We start from the raw sequence: 20,899 nt of genomic DNA, 5'->3' as shown, positions 1-20,899 counted from the left end.
TCTATGTCACTCACTCGTTCTTCCACCTCGTTAACCCTTGTCGTTAGGACTTCTAGTTTGGATTGCATCTCATTCAATTGATTTTTAATTTCTGCCTGATTAGATCTAAATTCTGCAGTCATGAAGTGTCTTGAGTCCTTTATGCTTTTTTCTAGAGCCACCAGTGGCTGTATAATAGTGCTTCTGAATTGGCTTTCTGACATTGAATTGTAATCCAGATTTTGTAACTCTGTGGGAGAGAGGACTGTTTCTGATTCTTTCTTTTGAGGTGAGGTTTTCCTTCTAGTCATTTTGCTCAGTGCAGAGTGGCCAAAAACAAGTTGTATTCGTAAAAGGAGAGAAAGAAGGAAAGAAAAGAGAAAAAGAAAAAAGGAAGAAAGAAAGAAAAAAAAGAGAAGAAAAAGAGAAAGAAAAAAAGGGTGGGGGGGGGGAAGCAAACAGAAATCAAAAAGAAAAAAAAAACACGGGGGAGTATCTTCTGATTCTGTATACTGTAAGTCCCTTGACTTCCCCTGGAACTGGTCCGTCCAGCTGGTCTTCTGGGGGAGGGGCCTGCTGTGCTGATTTTCAGGTGTGAGCACTTGGGGGAGCTGCTCTGCCCCTGCCTGGTGCAGGGCTCAGTGGGGGCTGTTCACCCCGTGAGGCCCCAGGAGGAACAACCGCAGTGGCGGGGCCAGCTCTGCAGCCCTGGAGTCAGCTCCCGCAGTAGCTCCGGGGCTCTCCGTCCGCAGGGCCTGGGGGCTCCTGGGCGGGGCCGCTGATCTGCTCAGCTCGGGGCAGGAGCATCCTCGCTGTCCTGGGTCCTCCCGGCCTCTGCCTGTCCGGGGGGAGGCCGGATCCTGGGCTGTGTCCCGGCGCCCTGTGCTCCGGGGCCTGCGCTGTTGGATTCGCTCCCGCCCCGCAGCCCCCTCCGCGGAGCCGCCGCCCGAGCCCCGCCGAGCTGCTCCGGGTCCCGCCGTGCGCGCTGCAGCCCTTAGGGAGCTCGGCGCACTCTCCCGGGGCGCAGGTGCCTGTTAGTGTCCCAGGGAGCCCGAGGGCATCCCCGCCCTCCTGGGTCCTGCTCTAAATCCCCGCGAGCCCCTTTCCGCCCGGGAAGGTTGGTGCAGCTCCTGCTCCTCCGGGACGGGGCTCTCCTGTCCTGGGGACACTCGCCCCGGCCTCAGCCCGGCTCCTCGCGGGCCCCTCCCCCTTGGAGGCCTTTTGTGTCTTTATTTCTTTTTCCCTGTCTTCCTACCTTGATAGAAGCGCGAACTCTTCTCACTGTAGCATTCCAGCTGGTCTCTCTTTAAATCTCAGGCCGAATTCGTAGATTTTCAGGATGATTTGAAGGTTATCTAGGTACTTTGGTGGGGACAGGTGACTTGGGGACCCTACTCTTCCGCCATCTTGCCCCTCCTCCCTCTTTCCTTTTTTTTTTAAAAAAAATTTTTAGGAGCAAATAAACACATAAGCATACACATGCACATACATGCTTACACAGATTTTAAACATAGATTTGGAACCACATTGTAACACTGTTTTATAGCTTGTTTTAAAACCTAACAATATGTCATTTCCTCTAGTCAATAGAAAATCCTGATGCCCAAACCCTTGAGACAAAATATTCATTCTAGGATAAAAATCCCTCAGTGAGATTCTAATCAGTTGGGAAGATCTAGGCTGCTGTAAGCTGTCCTTGCCTGCTGTTGTTCCTTCAACTTGGTATATGAGGTGCAGACAAAGAAAGTCAGCCTGAAACAGTGATGTCCACATAAAATGGCTGATCAACCTGAAACAGTAGCACCTCTGACCCCAAGCACCTGTTGGGATCCCAATTAAGGTGTCACAAAGAAAATAAGACATTTCTGTTTCTGCCAAATGTGAGATGTTTCCTCTCAGCTCAAACCTCAATTAGAAAGTTCACCTTCTCACCAAAAGGAGCAGACCACAGCCCTTATCACCAAAACACAAAGGGAAAGACGGATCCTGCAGGATGCAGAGTCTTAGGTGTAGGAATCCAAGTATAAAGGACAATCCTTGTGTCAGAGGAAACTTGTCAAGGCCTTTCTCAGTATTTAAAGAAACTATTTAGAGGGAATAACATCTCCTTAGAAAAATCATTGACTCTATCTTATATTTATTTTTTTTATTTTTTTATTTTTTTATTTTTTTATTTTATTTTATTTATTTATTTATTTATTTATTTATTTATTTATTTATTTATTTATGATAGTCACAGAGAGAGAAAGAGAGAGAGGCAGAGACACAGGCAGAGGGAAAAGCAGGCTCCATGCACTGGGAGCCCGATGTGGGACTCGATCCTGGGTCTCCAGGATTGCGCCCTGGGCCAAAGACAGGCTCCAAACCGCTGCGCCACCCAGGGATCCCTTTATCTTATATTTAAATGAGTACCTTGTACATATACTGCAGCATGATTCATAATGGCAAAATAGTGGCAAAAAGAAATAAATGCCCATCAATGGGTATCACCTGCACAGTACCTGGTACAAATGCACTAAGAATAGTTATCCTGAAAATAAACAAGATATATGTCTAATGACTTGGTGAAGATGTCACAAAGTATTTTTATTGAGAAAAGGAGTAAAATAATCTGTTCAGTATGATCCCATATATCATAGATCTGATTTTATGTTTGTGCAGACATAAAGAATACTGTAGAAAACACATATGATTTTATTTAATTTTTTAAAGATTTTATTTATTTATTTATTTATTTATTTATTTATTTATTTATTTGATACAGAATAAGAGAGAGAGCACAAGCAGGGAAGAGAATCAGAGGGAGAGGGAGAAGCAGACTCCTCACTGAGCAGGGAGAACAATGCAGGGCTCAATCCCAGGATCCTGGGATCATGACCTGAGCAGAAGGCAGGTGCTTAACCAACTGAGCCACCCAGATGCCCCAATCTACAAGATTTTATTATTAATATTGGTTCTTTCTTAGAGTTCTGACAGAACAGTGTGTTGTCCTGAAGGAGATTACTAATATTCTTTATACATCTTGAATTGTTTCACTAGATGCAATGAGTAGGATTCCTTGCAATAGAAAAATTTACTAAGTGTTGAGGAATTACATATATAGAAATTATATTTTGTGTAAATGGTAATAAGAACCTTGATGCAAAAAAAGAACACGATAGAGAAAAAAAAAAGCAGAACAAACATATGAGAATCAGTACAACTTGGAAAAATCAAGAGGCATCCAAACCAAAAACACAGTCTGTTCCCTTAGCCACAACTAGGTTACTGTTTTCATACATTCCTTGGTGAGAAAGGCTTTGAAATTTTCATCAGAATCGTATCTTGTATCATCTGTCATTACTTTAGATGTGTGTTTATACCTGCTTAGTTAATTGTATAGAGAAGGCATATAGACTTCTCATTTCAAAATAGGAATCCCATCATTCTTGCCTCACGTTCAAAGTGGTCTTTCCAAGATTTTGAGTTAAAAAAAATCCATGTCAGTATTGTTGTAGACCATTATGTGGCATGGGTAGATGATATACAGGTAATAGACTCAAGAACCCCTGGAGAGCAAAGTAGACAAAGGGATGGGCCTAATGCTCAACCTGTCTCCCAGCTCCTTAGCTAAGTTCAACTCCTGATATGTCCAATTCTCTGCCAACCCAAGAAGGGAAGCCACAGATACAAGCTGATATTTTTGGCAATTGCTCAGGAATGGCCTCTGTCATTCCCTCCAAACCACCATCACTACCATTTAGTCCTGACCTACTTGCTTACTCTCATCCCCAAGTTCCAAATACTGGCTACTTAGATATCTTTGAAATCCACTCTGCCCCTCCCTGAGTTGGCATATGTTCTGATGCTCTTGCCAGCATCTTGGAATGCAATGCTGTGGCAGTTTTTCTTTGCTTTGCCTTTTTTTTTTTCTAGTCCCTCCCCACTCCTTTCCTTTTTTTCTTCTTTTCTTTTTCAATTACAGTTTCTGACTTAGTTCACCTCTGCTAGTGTGTTCCATTAGCTAGTGGCATAAACCAACACCAGCCAACGGTCCTAGGGTACCTAGACCTGTGGCCCACATATTTCAGGGAGGAAAGGTAAGACGGAGATTGCCTCAACCTTTATATATAAAGAAAGGTACTTTAACAGGACTTCTGGTATATAAGATGCCCTTTGACATAAAGCACCATAGAGATAAAGATGACGTTAAGCAAGTCTGGTTTGAAAAATCACTGCTTTCCAAAATTAATTAATTAATTAATTAATTAATTAAAAAATAAAATATATAAAACTTAAAAATCACTGCTTTCAGCAATGCTCTAATATGCAAGACACTGAACAGCACAAATTAATACATTCTGAAAACCTTTCATTACGCAGTCTGCATCAGTCACTCAACTGGATACTGCAGGACAGTCATAGAGGAAGACCTCATGGTCCTAGACCACAAGAGGTTCACAGACCAAATCCGACACAATATGATCCTGAGGAATAAAAGTATGTTTAAAAAGCCAAAAATAAATTTATGTGACAAAGCACAAAAAGAAGAAAGTTAAAACCCAATCCTACTCTACTTTGGAAAGAAGTGGGGGAGGAGGATTATAACTACAAAAATAAGAGGGGACTGGAAATTAAGAGAATAAGAAGGAGGATACAGAAGTTTGGGAACTAAAAGCAAGGAGGCAGGGGCACATGGGTGGCTCAGAGGTTGGGTGCCTGCCTTCTCGGTTCAGGGCATGATCCTAGAACCCAGGGTCCTGGGATGGAGTTCCCCATCAGGCTCCCTGCAGGGAGCCTGCTTCTCCCTCTGCCTCTGTCTCTGCCTCTCTCTGTGTGTCTTTCATAAATAAATAAATAAAATATTTTAAAGAATAATAAAAGCAAGGAGGTAAAGTAATGCAAATCCATAGTTGAAAACTTGAGGAGAGGAGCAGTCAGGTGAGCAGGAAAGAGCAAATGGAGTAGAAGCTGTGGTATAGAAAGAAAAGAATTCATTCCCCCAGGAAGAGTGATGTGGGTAAGGCAGGGAGACGCAGATCACTATTAAGTGGTTGTGTTTCCTCCTTGCCCTTTTGTCTCTTGACAGCCTCAATAATGGCAAGGCCATAAGTGACCTAGGCTCCACTTGGGGTGGAGCCACAATCTGGAAGGAGCCGGATCCGTTTTTGACTCTCCAGAGCAGAGCTGTCCCACTCACTTGGTCTGTACATCTTATATCACTGTGTGGAGAAATAAATTTCTTTGTTCATTAGGCTACATTATCATTGGGTCTCTTCTTATAACAATTTACCTTTTGCCTTAAGATATCTCTCATTTAGAAAATGCTCAACCAATACTGTTTGAATTCAGAGTATGTGACCATTTTACGCGTGATGAAACTGAGTCTTGGAAAGTTTTGGCAGCTTTCCTAAGATTATTCTACTTGAATTTGAGACCATTCACGTAATTACAAAACCCATGTACTCACTCTGACAATAATTGTCTCACTATAGAATGATACACCTGTAATAGGTTTAAAATCCATTTAGGAATGTGACACACATAACCTGCATTTGCCCGGGCAGGTTATATTATATTCCAGAGTAATGCCACTTAGTTCCTTTCTCCTTTTGTACTAACCTAAATGTTTTCTGTTTCCATGCTCCAATTTATAAATCCTTAATTAAATCTCCTTTTTGGGCTCTACAAACCTACATAATCTGCACACACCTCCATCTCTCTGTCTTCCTCTCCTTTCTTATTCCACTCCAGCTACTCTGGCCTCCTTGTTGTTCCTCAAACACAGTAAGTATGCTCCTGCCCCAGGGACTTTGCACTTGCCATCTATTTCCTGTACCTGGAATATTCTTCCTTCAGCTGTGTACTTGATTCGCTCTCCTCCTTCACAGTGAAACTTTTCCAATCAACTTTACTTAAAATTAGAATCTTTGTGGCCAGTCTGACTCTTCCTAATGGTATCCCTTGTTTTATTTTTTTTTTCTATCACACTGATCATCTTTTAACAAGGTTTATTATTTTTATTTACTTTGATTCCTACTACAAGTGTGTAAGTTTCACAGGGCAGTGATTTACTCTTTCATTTTCTGGTATGTCCCAAGCATCTAAAATAGCACCTGGAACACAGTAGGTACTCAATGTATGCAACAAATGAGTAAATGTATTGCTATTCTCCTTTCCAATATTCAGATCTGATAGTATGGTGTTCGTAAACTATGTCTTTTAATTACCACATTCCGGTCATGCATCTCATCCTAGGAATGTCTACAATTTCTAGATGTCTATGATTTCTAGAGATAAAAACAGGAGGGAGGGATTAAAGGTGAGGAAACTGAGCTAATAATATTGGTGAAAAAGGGGCTCCTGGGTGACTCAGTGGGTTAGCATTCTGAGGTTCTGCTTTTGGCTCAGATCATGATCCCAGAGTCCCAGGGTTGAGCCACATGTCAAGCTCCTTGCTCAGTGGGGAGTCTGCTTCTTCCTCTGACCCTCACCCCTCTCATGTTCCCTCTCTCTCTCTCAAATAAATACATAAAATCTTAAAATATATATATTATTGAAGAAACTGTATAATATGAAAATATAGTTTTTATCTGTGCTCATATTTTACACAAAAATGAACCTAGTGTGTAAATTATATACATATTTTTAAATGGTGAAAAGCTACAGAAAGTAGAATTTTATCTTGTCATTAGAAGGGTAATAAACAATGTCTATATTGCAAAAAGGGATCCAATTTATAAGAAAAAAAGTTAAGGGGCTCCTGGGTGGCTCAGTGGGAAGCCTTCCACTCAGGTCATGATCCCAGGGTCCTAAAACCAAGCCCCACATCAAGGCTCTCTGCTCAGTGGAGAGCCCGCTTCTCTCTTTCCCTCTGCCTGCCACTCTGCCTGCTTGTGCTCTCTCTCTCTCTCTCTCTCAAATAAATAATTTTTTTTAAAAAAGGAAAGTTAAGATTTTAGGAGATAAATGGGCAAGGTATAAATAGATAATTTACATAGTGAATACCTCATTTGTAAACAAACATGGAAAAAAATCTTCAATGAGTTAATGAAAAATCCAAATAGAAACTATAATATGGTATCATTGTCTTGACAATTAAAAAGCACAATGGTGAAATGGTTATGACAGTGTTAAATGAAACAGGCAGAATTCAAAATTGTATCTGTCATGCTTATGGTTATGTATATGGATGTGGACAGGAAGGGAACACAAAAGTTGAATGTAATTTGGTCTGCTGCTTTTATAAGCATACTAAAATTTAAAGTCTTTTTTACTTTTATCCCTACCCTATGTTTTGGTATGTTGACATCTGAGGTCAAGCCTTGCCTGGCCAGTTGTTTTTTGTTGTTGTTGCAATTTTAAACTGAAAAATATTAATTTTCTGTCTCTGTCACACCATATTTTCTTCCAGAATATTAAGCTTTGCAGTTTTGAAATGCAGAACAGTACAGAAGTTAAAGGCAAGACTCTAGAGGCAGACTCCCCCAGTTTGAATCCCAGCTTAGCATTTTACTTGACCTTGGACAAGTTACTCAAATGGCTGTTTCTTCACCATTAAAATGGGTATAATAAGAATCCCTTACTTGTGTGGTTATTGCAAGGATTAAATGAGTTAATGCATATGAAATACTTGGGACAGTACCTAACATTGGATAATAGTAGCTATGATTATTAATCATTTTAATTATTTAAGTAATTGATTATTTTCTGTCTCTCAATATTTTCAATATTCTTGGTCAGATCCAAACTCTTGTCAAACATCCTTTACAACCTTAATAAGAATCATAAGGCTGTTTGCCAGGGATCTATTTTTTTCAAACTGTAATTAATGGTTTGGGTAATCAAAATCTGATCTCTAATGCCATCTATAGCTATCTAACAGCAGAACAGAGCCAGGCAAGTCACAGTTTCTCCAGGTGGCAAAACGGACTGGAAGGGGTTGGGATCTGAAGCTACCCCACCAACCACATGGGACAGACAGGGGAAGAACAGATCCCTCCCTAGATGCTCAGAAATTAAGTCTAAACATTTACTGAGTATGTGTCATGTTCCAGGTATTGTGCTAAGTCCAAAACCAGAGCAGTCAGCAAGACAGAGGCGTTGCTTTCCAAGAGACTAAAGACAAAGACAAACATTAAATAATCACAAGTATGGAAAGCTCTAGTTGGAGGCCCAGGGTTCAATGGCAGTTTAGTCTGGCAAGCAGATATTCCAACCCCATGGTCACAGTCAACAGAGCACAGGTTTATTCTGCGTGGGCTGTCATGATGAGTGGCAGCACCTGGCAGTAAGGACTACAGAGCCAGTATGACTCAATAGACAGGAGGCCCACCAGGGCCTCTTTGTTCCAAAAGTCCCTGCCACCAGGGTGTTTCAGGAAGAGAATTCAGATACTCAGAAGCTTAAAACAGATTGCCACATCCTGAAGAATATACCATATTCTAGAACTACAAGTGATTCTGTATGGCTGGAGCCCAGACTGGGAGTGTGCTGGGAAACAGGGCTGGCACCGCAAACAGGGACCAGAGCTTGAGAGCATTTTCATACCATGTGGTGAACAAAAATTCTGCAGCCTGCTAGCTGGGGAGTACTATCCGGCCCAGTTCTGGTGTCCTTTTCCACCCGCTAATCGCACCAAACTGAGCCTATGCCAGTGAGGAGAGAGGTTTTGAGCTACCACATTCATCCAAATGGTCCAAGCCCACATTCAGAAGGACCTGCATATTTGCACGTGGGGGCACCAACAAGCGATAAGGTTCTCTTTCTTCTCTCTCTCTCCATCTCCCTTCCTCCCTCCCTTCCTTTTTCTCTCTCTTTTTTTCTCTCTCTCCTGCTTTTTAAAAGTCCAACAACTTCTTATCTAATGAATAAATAGTTCAATATTTATTTTGCCTTCTCCCTCATTTCCCAAAGGAAATGATAATATAACCATTTTTCTTGCTAGGAATGGGGTTTGCTGAAGTGAGGTACTCCTGTCAGTAGGTGGCAGCATGGAAGGAAGCTCTGCTGGGAATTCTCAGTCCACAGGGAAAAAACACATTCCTACTGAAAAATAAAATATGCCATTTCATCTCATCCATGAGCTGTGTTTCTGTGATCATTTTTTCTTTGAATCATGTTGATACTTTGTTATTGTTTTAAAACTATATAATTTTGCAACTATATTTGTGTTATGAACACCACATTCTTGTACTACATAGAATACCTTTTTGAAATAATTTTAAATTTATAGAAAATCTGGCATTCTACTGTAAGGAAAAGCTTTCTCTTCTGTTTATTGGTTTGTTTATCTCTGTATCGACATTTGTATCCTATTTTTTTTATTTTATTTATTTATTCATGAGAGGCTTAGAGAGAGAGAGGCAGAGACACAGGCAGAGGGAGAAGCGGGCTCCACGCAGGGAGCCGGAGGTGGAACTCGATCCCGGGTCTCCAGGATCACACCCCGGGCTGCAGGGGGCGCTAAACCACTGTGCCACCGGGGCTGCCCTTTGTATCCTATTTTATTTAATGTGTTGTACTCTGTTACTATCCTTATGTACTTTGGGGTTCAAAATGATCCAGATTTGGCCAATGGGTATCCCTTCAAACTAGCTTTTACATCCTTTGACACGTGTTTATAATTCTGTATTTCCTTACTGTCTTAAATAACAGGTTATCCAAATCATCTTGTATTTTCTCTGTCTCAGCTCGGGAACCTACCATTTCCAACAAGAACTGTTTCCTTTTAGTGGATGTTGATATTTGGAAACCAAGATTTAAGCACTCAGTATTTTTATTTCTACTGAGATGTCACTGTTTCTAAACCTCTGAGAAGTAGGAAAAATATGCATGTGTACACATAGACATACATAAACGTACCTCTCTCTATATATCTATCCATGTATATACTTATTTTTAAATCATTAGTTTACACACCAATACTTTCAATTCCAATCCAGCATGTCGGGGTTCTCTCCAGCCTCCCTCCTTCCATGTTAGTAAGTTCTTTCTCCAACGGTAAGAAACCTGACTCCCATGATCCTCAATGTGTTTATTTATTTGTTCAACCTACCTGCATGTAATTGATCTATCTACCAAGTTGGTTGTCTGCTCAACCCCAGGGACTGCCATCTCCACAGCAACTGCCTCTTTCAGGGGAGGAGAATGGATAGAAAGAGTGGCCTAATGAAAGGGAAAGAAAAAAGGAAGGAAGAGAAGGAGGGAGGAACGAATTCCATCTTTTTTTTTTTTTTTTTTTTTTTGGGAACCAATTCCATCTTAAGGTACCAACAGATTGTTCAAAAAACCAAGAGCTTACTGAAAGGCAAGCTTTTATTAGTGTTTCCAAATGCCAAACAGGAAAAGAAATAGAGTCTGATTACTATTTAACTGTCTGTGCTTCTTGCAGAAACCTAAAACTTCTGTCAATAATAATTTCAGAGTCCTACAGATACTGTAATTATGGTTGAGGGTATTCTTACTTTTGCCACAGTAGTGTTCCCATTTGGGATCCCCCATTATATTTCTCCTAATTAATATTCACACACCTGGCCATGATCAACCACCATGTCATAATATCGGGAGCCTACATGTAGTGCCAAAACCAGCCGTTCCCCCATGGAAGTGTTTATATTGAAGGCTCAAGCTCTTGGAGACTAAATGTAAGACACAGATACTTTTATGAGAAGTTACCAGGCCTTCTCATCCTCTCAAGAAAAGGTCTTTATATTCTTTTTAGAATAGTGATAAAAAATAATGATAATTTCTGGGTTTTTCAGGGTAGCAATGTTGGATAACAGGCTCTGCAATTTACAAAATTCCAGGGCACACATAACTTCATTTAAGGAAAGGTAGGAAATTACCTTATAGACATGTGTGGAGGATGACTATTTGATCATGCTTAAAAGACCTCAACAAAATTCCAATATATGAATAATATTCTTCACTTCCTCTTAAAGAACTTGTGGCAAACTCCAATGATAAACCTGAATCCCTCCTCAGATAATAACTTATCCTTCAGAGAAGTCTCTAGTCCAGGTAGTACTAAGCCTTCCTCAACACTTAAACCAACTTTAGAAATGTTTCTTTAAAGTCCAGAAGCCAAACTTCTGGACCAGATTTGTTCAGTAAGGGATCAGAATGCTACCCAACTGTCCACTAATGGTAGAAATGAGAAATAAAGTATAGTATATTCAAAAGTAAAATATTATATGGCAATGAGTGAACTGCAAGCATGCAGCAGCACTGCATCTCACAAACATCTCACTGCCTCTCGCTATGTCATACAACATGTATGATTCTGTTTATATACAAGGTTCAAACATAGACAAAACTAGTGTATGGTACTACAAGTCAGAATAGTGGTCACTCATGGAGGAATAACTAGAAGGGACATAAAGGGGGGGGGTTCCACAATTTCAATACTATTCTGTTTCTTGATCTGGGTCTTATTCATTTTGTAAAATTTCATCAATTTGTATGTTTTTAGTATGTATGTTAGACTCAATAAAATATGTATACCTCGAAAGACTCCTTGAATGAAACACCATTGATCCTTAAGGATATGCAGAAGTTTGAGGGACAAAGACCATTCTTGGGTCACTTTCTAACATATCCAGGCAAGATCATAATATTTAAATCCCCTGGCTATGGCAGTGGTCTTCTCCCCCGTTCCAAGGCCAGCTTACTTTGTCTGGCCTTAGCCCTATAGATTTGAATCAGATAGCTCCAAGACCACGTGGGTACCATTAGTGACTAGAGGACTTTTGGAGGTGATTGGATCTCCGTGCTTATACCTATATTTTTGAGAAAGTTGACTCTCTCCAAGTCAAACTTGCTAATATTTCATTGAGAGCCTACTGAACACCAAGGCACATTCCACACCTGGAGCCTATTCATCCTGAGGAGGTGGTAAAATTGAATCATGGTAGGTAAACATCCCTAGAAAGCTGGAAAATTCAACAATCTTCTTTAAAATGTTGATTTTAAGATTTCAAAGATCCAGAAATGTTGAACTTATATCCAGTTTTTTAGTTTGAAGTAGCAGAAAGTTTTGAAAACCCCCCATACCCCCGAAGGATTCCTTGCCCTTCAGAATGATGTGAGCCTAGAACTACATTTATACCTACGGGACCTAAATTGGTAGAAAAATTGGATTTTTGTTGCTTTGCAGAAGAGAAAAAAAAATAAATAAAATTTGTTTCTTTTTCATAGGTATCCAAAGATGTTAATCACTGAAGTTTTTGAACTTCCCATTTGTCTTTCTAGGAAGCAATCTAATCTGAAGATAACAGGTATGTTGACTGTTCCCTATCCACACTTAATGAACATGTGCCCCTACTGAATATTCACAGCAGCATATCCCTGTGATAGTTTCAAGTTGATGTCTTGCTCTGCTTATTCTTACTGTTACTATCATCACACCTATTCACACCCCAAATCTTGCTCAACTGATTTAAAGACGCTTTCTAACTTTTTATTGCTACTATGTCATCTTTGCAGCTTATTTCCTTTGTTAATTATTTGTAAACATTCCTTTTACTCAAACTAATTCATAGAACTGCCACAATATCTAACTAGCAATTTTCACTTTTTACTCCATATATTTTTTTCCAAAATAAATCACAAGTTATCCAAGGTTTAACCAAGTTATATTCTTGAATTCTTGGCAGCTGAATCACTGAAAGAATGTGTCAGATAATCTTTCCCAAGGATAATTTTATCAGGGCTTTCATAATATAATCCCTATATTTGGACAATAAACAATTTATTTAAATTTTTCTTGAATAACAAATAATATTTAGAATGGTTCCATGATCTGTGTACTTTTCCTAAGAGACTCCTTCTAGGTCTTTCATCCTAGTGACCAATAGTATCCACAAACGTAGCTATGACCTGAACAGCTCATGTATTTTATAAGCTCATAAAAAAATAAAGGAACTCTTCAGGATATGCATATATTTTCAAAGTCATTAGATTAATCTAGAAGTATCATCTGAAGGAGAATTTTGCTTAGGAACCAGGACTTGTAATTTTTAACACTGACAAATTATGTTATCCTTTTTTCTTCCACTCTTTTAATTTCTCCACTGCTGTGATTCTTACCTTCATTTGAAAAGCGCCTAAGCTCTTTATTCTAAGATCTTACCCTGTTTTTGCTTTTCTTTATTCGTCTTTACTACTCAAAATTTGAAAGTAGGGTTCAGCAAATTTTCTAGGTGTTACCAAAGGGCAAGTTTGTCAAACATGACACCCTCTGGTTTAAGGTCTGTATCATGCTGTGGATACTTTATCTGTACCTTCAAACCTCTATTAGCTCCTTCACTTTATAACCCAATGCCCTTTAGTCTCTAGTGACTGCCTACAACTGGCACAGGAAATTTCTCTTCTTTCCTCACAAATATCATGGTAAATGGTTTTGAAGCTTTTTCAAATGAGGAAAATGATGGCACAAAAATTATATTGATTGCATACCATGCTATAGTTTATGTAATAGCTTACATAATTGTAAGAAATAAATGACAGGCCTCCTAATTTCCAAACCCTGGGTCTGGAAAGAATTTAATACTATTGTTTCACAGTCATTTTATTTAGTTTTAAGGTTATATTCTATTAATAATAAGTGAAACTGTTCTCCCATTAATTATAGCAATATAGAGTCTCCCTTTAAAAAATATTTAAGTAAAAATGCTATTACATTAAAGAAAATTTAAATAAATAATAGCAAAAGTGATATGAGGATATGGCAAAAATGGTCAAAATCAAATGACTGAGGTTTGGAAAACATCACTATTTGGGAAACACTATAAACACTGGTGTATAATGATGGCAAGGCAACTGAAACTCAAATGTCGTTTACTCTATTCTCTGGATGGTACTTACTCTGATACTTCTTGTGGCTCCTTATGAGATGGATTAGATAATAATGGCGAGAGCCAATCCCATGCCTTATTCTAACCAATAGCTGACTTCGCCACTGGCTGCCAATTAGAGAAGCAATCCAGTCACAGGCTTGGAATAGCCAGAAAATATGGTGACAAGAGCCAATCTGATTGACAATCTTTAAGTCCTTTAAAAAAAAAAAAAAAACTAGCCCAAGTAAACAAACAGGACAGTTGGCCAGGATCAAGGAGAATAGATTTGCACACCACCTAACAATTGGGGCACTAGTCTCTGAATTTTTTTTTTTTTTCTCTTTCAAGAAAGCAGGTGGGGATTCTGGGCAAGTATATGACAGTGACAGAAAGAGCAACTATGCTCTAGGAAACCCTCAAAGTCTGCTAAGCACATGGTAAGTTGGGGATCTTTGTTTGGTATTTATGGTATTTCTGTTATATCGAGTATTCTTTTTAACAAAAAAAAAAATATATATATATGTATATATGATAAATATCTAAGTGGCAGGTAGTTGGAAGGATAACTGTGTCCTTGGCAAAGCCATAAGTGGGGGGGGGGGCAGGGAGAAGAAAGAGTATGGAGATTGATACAACTAAACCCTTACCAACAGGGCAGAATTTAGAAGAGGAAGCTCATATTTTTGTTTAAGAACGATATATAGGACCAAAAATTAGAACAGTATTTATTAACCTTTGGAAAGTCTTGAAACTTTTATAAGTCCAAAGTCTTCATCTAAAAATAAAGACAGGGATCCCTGGGTGGCGCAGCGGTTTGGCGCCTGCCTTTGGCCCAGGGTGCGATCCTGGAGACCTGGGATCGAATCCCACATGGGGCTCCCGGTGCATGGAGCCTGCTTCTCCCTCTGCCTATGTCTCTGCCTCTCTCTCTCTCTCTCTCTCTCTCTCTCTGACTGTCATAAATAAATAAAAATTAAAAATAAAAATAAAGACAGCAACATACCTCACATTAATTATTGTGTGAATTACATGAGATAATGAATATAAAGCACCAAGTCACACTAATGCTCAATAAATGACTTCCCCATGAAGCCAAAAGAACTCAGGTCAAGACCTGAATCTTACCATGAGTCAGTTTATTTATGTATGGCTCAAAATTTTCCAAAATGTATATGAGGCAGATTATAAAAATTACAAATAATAAAATAATACACATAAAATTTCAGAATCAGGGAAAATATAAATTAAAATAGAAAATCAAGGTGAGAAGAGAAAGTGTAACATAGATGTTCAGACCAGTAAGTCTTTCACAAGTACTAATGTGTACTAAATTACAAATTAGCTCTGGGCTTCTTAGCAAGCCAAAAGAAAATGGGAAAATACTTAGTTACAAAATATCCCTTTGTTCTCCATGAGGAAGAAAAATACAAGCTCTTGTGGCAATCATGTTTTCAAAGCTTTAATCTCCTCATCCTTAAAATGATAAAAAATATTACATAGCTTTCAGGTTAGATGTTGAATACCAAGTGGAATAATGCAAATGAAAAAGTACTTTATAAACTTAATGTGCTATATAAATGTCACTTATTTTTCTTTATGCTTTATCTGATAGAGCAGGCTTCTCACACTTTGGGATCTTAAGTTACTGAGCTAAATTATTTTACTGTAGGAATATCTAGCATCCCCAGATACTAGTCTAATAATTTACATGTATCCCATTACTCCTCACAATAATAGTATATATTATTTTATTTCCCTATTCAGATGAAGAAATTAAAGAAGTTAAGTGACTTTCTCAAGATTACTATGCTAGTAGGTGGCAGTGCTAAGATTGATACCCAGGAAATTTGTCCTCTGGGTCCATGCTTTTAATCATCCTTATGCACAGATACAAGTAGGTATAAACTCATTATACTTACAGGGCCTATGTAACTATAAAAATACCAATGTATAAATTGAATAAAAACCAAGCAATAAAACCAGTAAGTTTTAAATTACAAGTCTTAATTTTATGTGGCAGAAAATATTACATTCCTCATCATCACTTGTAGCATGAATTTGATACTAGGACAGTCAGGTGAAAATCAGGTACTGCACGACACATTGCTTCATCACTGTGTTTCATCCAAATTACTGTAAACCATTTGTTCATACACCTTGTAGTGACATTATGCCTTCACTTGGTATAAACACATCATTTACATATTAAGTCTGCTTTGGATCTTTCCTCATTAGTTAGTTATCTGATTAAACTAGAATGGCTTGGTGCTAATTCAATTATAAAAACAGACTAAAATTGCAGAGTAGCACTTGGCTGTAGGGAGGTCCTTTAGATGAGCCATAATATGCTTATTACTTTTAAATTATTGTTTAAATGAAAATGAAAATGTTTTAAATTGTCACAGAGAGCTCAGACACCAGAGTCTCTCATTTAAAAAATCCCACCAGATTCTTTAAAAACCAAGGGAGCAGATGATCTCTGTAATGGGATGTGCAACCCTACCCCAGTCCACTGCCAGAGAGCTAGCCCTGGAGCACTGCCTCCTGCCAGTAAGAGAAGAAAGTCTCGACGCAATGCCTCTCCTCCTCCAAGTTTCCCCCTCTTTCTGTCATGTACCCAGGGCTCCTTGGGGACATCTTCAGGTGGAGAGTCCAGCCAATCTGAGTCCTATTTTGATGTATAGGCCACGGGGAAAAAGAGAGACATTAGGGAGAGATTTGGCTACAATAAACCTGTTCTGGTGGTTCCAAGTGCCATGTGCTGACTCTGAGGGGCCTCAGACTGACAAAGGGATGTTTTGGGGGTTCCTTTGGGAACACAAAGTCCAGCAACATGCTCAGCTTGAGTTCCAAGCTGAAAGGGTTGCATTTCTCAATGAACAGTTCAGCCCCAGAGTAAAAGCAGATCCGGAAGGAGTGCTTCAGAATCAGTTCAAAATAGAAAGGAATTGAGCCTTATTTCCTATTTTAAGTACTCCTCAAATTATTGTTTGCAAATTGACGTTCAATGTATTGGTTTCCAAATATGTACAATGGACACAGCATGCTGATCTGAAGATGCACATAGTTTAAGATATTGTTACTGAAAACTACATATTAAGACTTCTAGGAGGATAGTGAATATATTGCAACAATCTCTTCAGAGAAGCAAAGACAAGAGTCTGGTATGCCAGCTTCTGGCTTAAAATTACCATAAAATAAATAGCCAATAGTACAGATCTTTACTAGCAGTTCTGAGAATGAAGTCTGACCCCTAAAATAGAGTGACTAACTCAATCTCATGATGACTGAAACCCAATCTTGGCCCCATCAACATTTTACACTAACTCCTGGATAAAGAACCTCTTTAAAGAACCCTCAGTAAGGATAAATAACACCCACCTGGCATTTTCTTTTGCTAGTGAAAACTGATGAGACGTAAATGATGGTGAGTCAAAAATTAAGGAATGTTATATCAAGAACTTATCATATAAAAAAAAGAACTTATCATATATATATAATAAAGATAGCAAGCAGTTGGCTGCCATCAGGGCTGTAGGCTTATTTATAAAAAGTTAATCTAAAATAACCATATTTCCTGATTTTCCCTCTATAATCCAGCCTGTTGCACCAGGGAAATTATTAATAGTACCATTTTCATTCTTGAAAATGTCCTTGGTTTACTATAAATGACCTAGACACCCTATGTATGGCAGCATCTCACATTATCTTATGCTCCACCTCCTCTTCTGATCCTCTTGTCCCTCATCCCCAATGAATCTCTTATCATCTTTTTTGCCCATTGGCTGTCTTTCCTTGTTTTCCAAGTGTTTCATGCTCCAAAGTTACCCCTCTGTTCAGTATTCACTCTTTACTCCCATGCAACCCAATTCATTCAATTCCAGTGATCCTGGTAAGTTTTTTAGAAAGCAAGCAATCTGATTATTACACACAAAGTAGTCTGTATTTGTGCTGTGATTTTACAAATAATTTAGACCATATAAGGGGGGATAGTTTTCTAATGCCTCTTGCAAAATCTCTGCCATTTGTCAAAGTAAGGTGCAATTGTGTTAATTATGTAATCACTTCTGTCTGAGTTATTTTTGTGACTGCTATTATATATACACTTGTTCAGTTATATAATAGGGATCCCTGACTTGGCACCCTTTATTCTGAAAGTTTGCCAACACAAAAAGAAGTACAAGGAAAGACATTGGAAAAAGATCCAAAGAGGCAGAATCACAAGTGGTTAGTATATTCTTTATTACACATTTCCATATTTTCCAAATGTCTGGAATTGAGTTTATATTACCCTTACCATCTGGGGGGGAAAATGAATACAACAGAAGAAATTAATATATAAGAAAAAATTGAAGGTCATTTAGACTATTTTTATCAATAAGAAAATCTGAAAGCTAGATTTGACATAAGATAAGAGTCTGCTGGTTATAAAAAATATATATTTACATCATATATCAAAAATAATGCTTCTTTCAATGGTCAAGTCAAAGCGAGTCATTACACTAGCAATCCAGCTTTGTAGAAACTGCCTCTTTTACTTTTTTTTTTTTTTAAGATTTTATTTATTTATGCATGAGACACAGAGAGAGGCAGAGACACAGGCAGAGGGAGACGCAGGCAGGGAGCCTGATGTGGAACTTGATCCCAGAACTCCAGGATCATGCCCTGGGCCAAAGGCAGGCACTAAACCACTGAGCCACCCAGGGATCCCAAGAACTGCCTCTTTTACTAGTTACCCTTACTAGCAAGAGAAAGGCCCCTGCTTCCCAATGCGTGGTACAATAAGGTGTTAATCCAGACACACAGGAATAAGCCTTGTAAAAGCAGATTTTTAAGGGAAGCTGTTTCTCTGCATCACCTACTCTGAGTACCAGAATTTCTGTTGCAATTGTCAATTGAGGGCTATTCAGTCCCAAAATCTAACTTACAACAATGCCTAAAGTGTACTTTTTTTAAAATAATTTTTTTAAAGATGTTATTTATTCATGAGCAACACAGAAAGGAGAGAGAGAAAGAGGCAGAGACACAGGCAGAGGGAGAAGCAGGCTCCATGCAGGGAGCCTGACTTGGGACTCCAGGATCAGGCCCTGGGCTGAAGGCGGTGCTAAACCCCTGAGGCACCCGGGCTGCCCCTGAAGTGTACTTTTAATGCGATACAATGAAATTCAGTAAAATTCATTACCAGTAACTGACCTAAACATTAAAATACAATAAGCCACCTGTATAGGTTCCATCAAGAAAATCAACCCCCATTTTCCCCCACCCCCCACTAAGGAGTTCTAAGAATCCTTAGCTAGATATAGGTAGGGAAATTATTTATGATTTGATCTCATTAAACTCTTCTTCCTTTGTCATCCCAGGCCTGCATTATTTGCTGACTTTTTTCCCCAATAATAATTCATGTTCCATAACAGTAAATGATCTTTCTCATATGGAAGCTTTAATGATTTCTTATAGAAAATTTTCATTTCTCTTTCTATAATTATTCAAGGTGCATACTTTAAGCAAGAGTCTTTACCAACTGTCCTTCTATTGCTCCGGAGATTCCAGTTGCTCTTTTACCTCAAATTTATACAAGGCTTAAATTTTCAGCAGGATAGTCTCTGTCAGTACATGAGTATAGGGTTTCTTTCATCACTAATCTGCAGTTGGGAGTCACAGGGGTCATGAAGGGGCCTGGGCCCTCTATAGTCCTGGGATTTTTTTTTATAACAAAAAGAATAACTTTCATATTGAATAGTAGATGAAAAATTCCTTTTTGTTGTATTTTTACCATGATACTTCCTATAGCATACTACAAGAAAACTCCAAGATTTACTAACCTAAAAATGGACATTTCATGTCCATAGGTCCACAATAGGTCAGTCACCAGAGAGTCTTGAATTCTGATAAGCCATATAAGGAATGAGAAGCTTGAGTACCAGCTGAGATCGCCCAAGATTTAGGGTTCATACAATGAAAATGGCTGCTGCTGAAGGAGGCATGCATCTAGCTGTCAAGAATAAAAGAAAAAGAATATGAAGAGAGTGAAAAGTGATGTAATATGCAGTTCTAGAATACTTGCCAGCAACTTGATTATGGGGTAACATATAAATATAGAAGAACTATTTTTTTAAAGATTTTATTTATTCATGAAAGACACACAGAGAAAGGCAGAGATACAGGCAAAGGAAAAGCAGGTTCCCTGCAGGGAGCCCAATGCAGGACTTGTGATCCCAGGGTCCTGGGATCACAACCTGAGCCAAAGGCAGACGCTCAACCACTGAGTACCCAGCTGCCCTAGAAGAACTAATTTTCAATAAGAGAAATGAGTAGTTGTCTTAGGCACTTAGAGGTTACTGGGTATCTTTAAAAGAATTATATCTGTCCAACTCTTTTACCATGTCTATATGCAAATTATTGGTTCCTATCACTCTCTAATAACTAAAATATTTTCTTTAATTACGAGATAACATACAGGGTGCCTGAGTGGCTCAGTCGGTTAAGCATCTGACTGATGTCGGCTCAGGTCTTGATCTCAGGGTCATGGGTTCAGGCCCTGCCTAGGGCTCCAGGATGAGTGTGGAGCCTACTTTAAAAAAGAGAGAGAGAATGATAACATACAGACTGTAAAACATATTTAGTGTACTAATCAATGTATAGCTCAATAACTTTTACACACATATGTATACATATATGACACACACACATACATATATATGTAGCCACAACCCAGATTAAGATGGATGATTTCTTACATTCCATAAAGTCCCCTTGTTCCCCTTCTCAGTCTAGTATATACAGCAGTTAAAAAGTAGCTGATTTTAACAAAGAAAATACTTTGAAGATTACTCACATTGATTGTACTAGAAATTGCATCAGCTATGAAGAAGAGACACCACAAAACAGTGCTTTGGACACATTAGGGGTTTTATTTTGCCCTTATGTGGGAAGAAGTCCAGATGGAATGAAAGTTCCCAAGGACCTAGTTTCCTTCCTCCTGGAATGCTACCCTTAGCCAGGAGCAACCTTCTGGGTTGTCATAGAGCTGGCGACTCCACCCAAGTGTGGTGAGCACACCCCAAGCAGGAAGAAGGGTAAAGGTAAGGAGCAAAAGGCCCCAC

The sequence above is a fragment of the Vulpes vulpes genome, chromosome 2 (assembly GCF_048418805.1).
Source record: "Vulpes vulpes isolate BD-2025 chromosome 2, VulVul3, whole genome shotgun sequence".
In the NCBI taxonomy this organism is placed as follows: Eukaryota; Metazoa; Chordata; class Mammalia; order Carnivora; family Canidae; genus Vulpes; species Vulpes vulpes.
The sequence above is the reverse complement of the archived record's forward strand: the minus strand, read 5'-3'. Positions refer to the sequence as shown.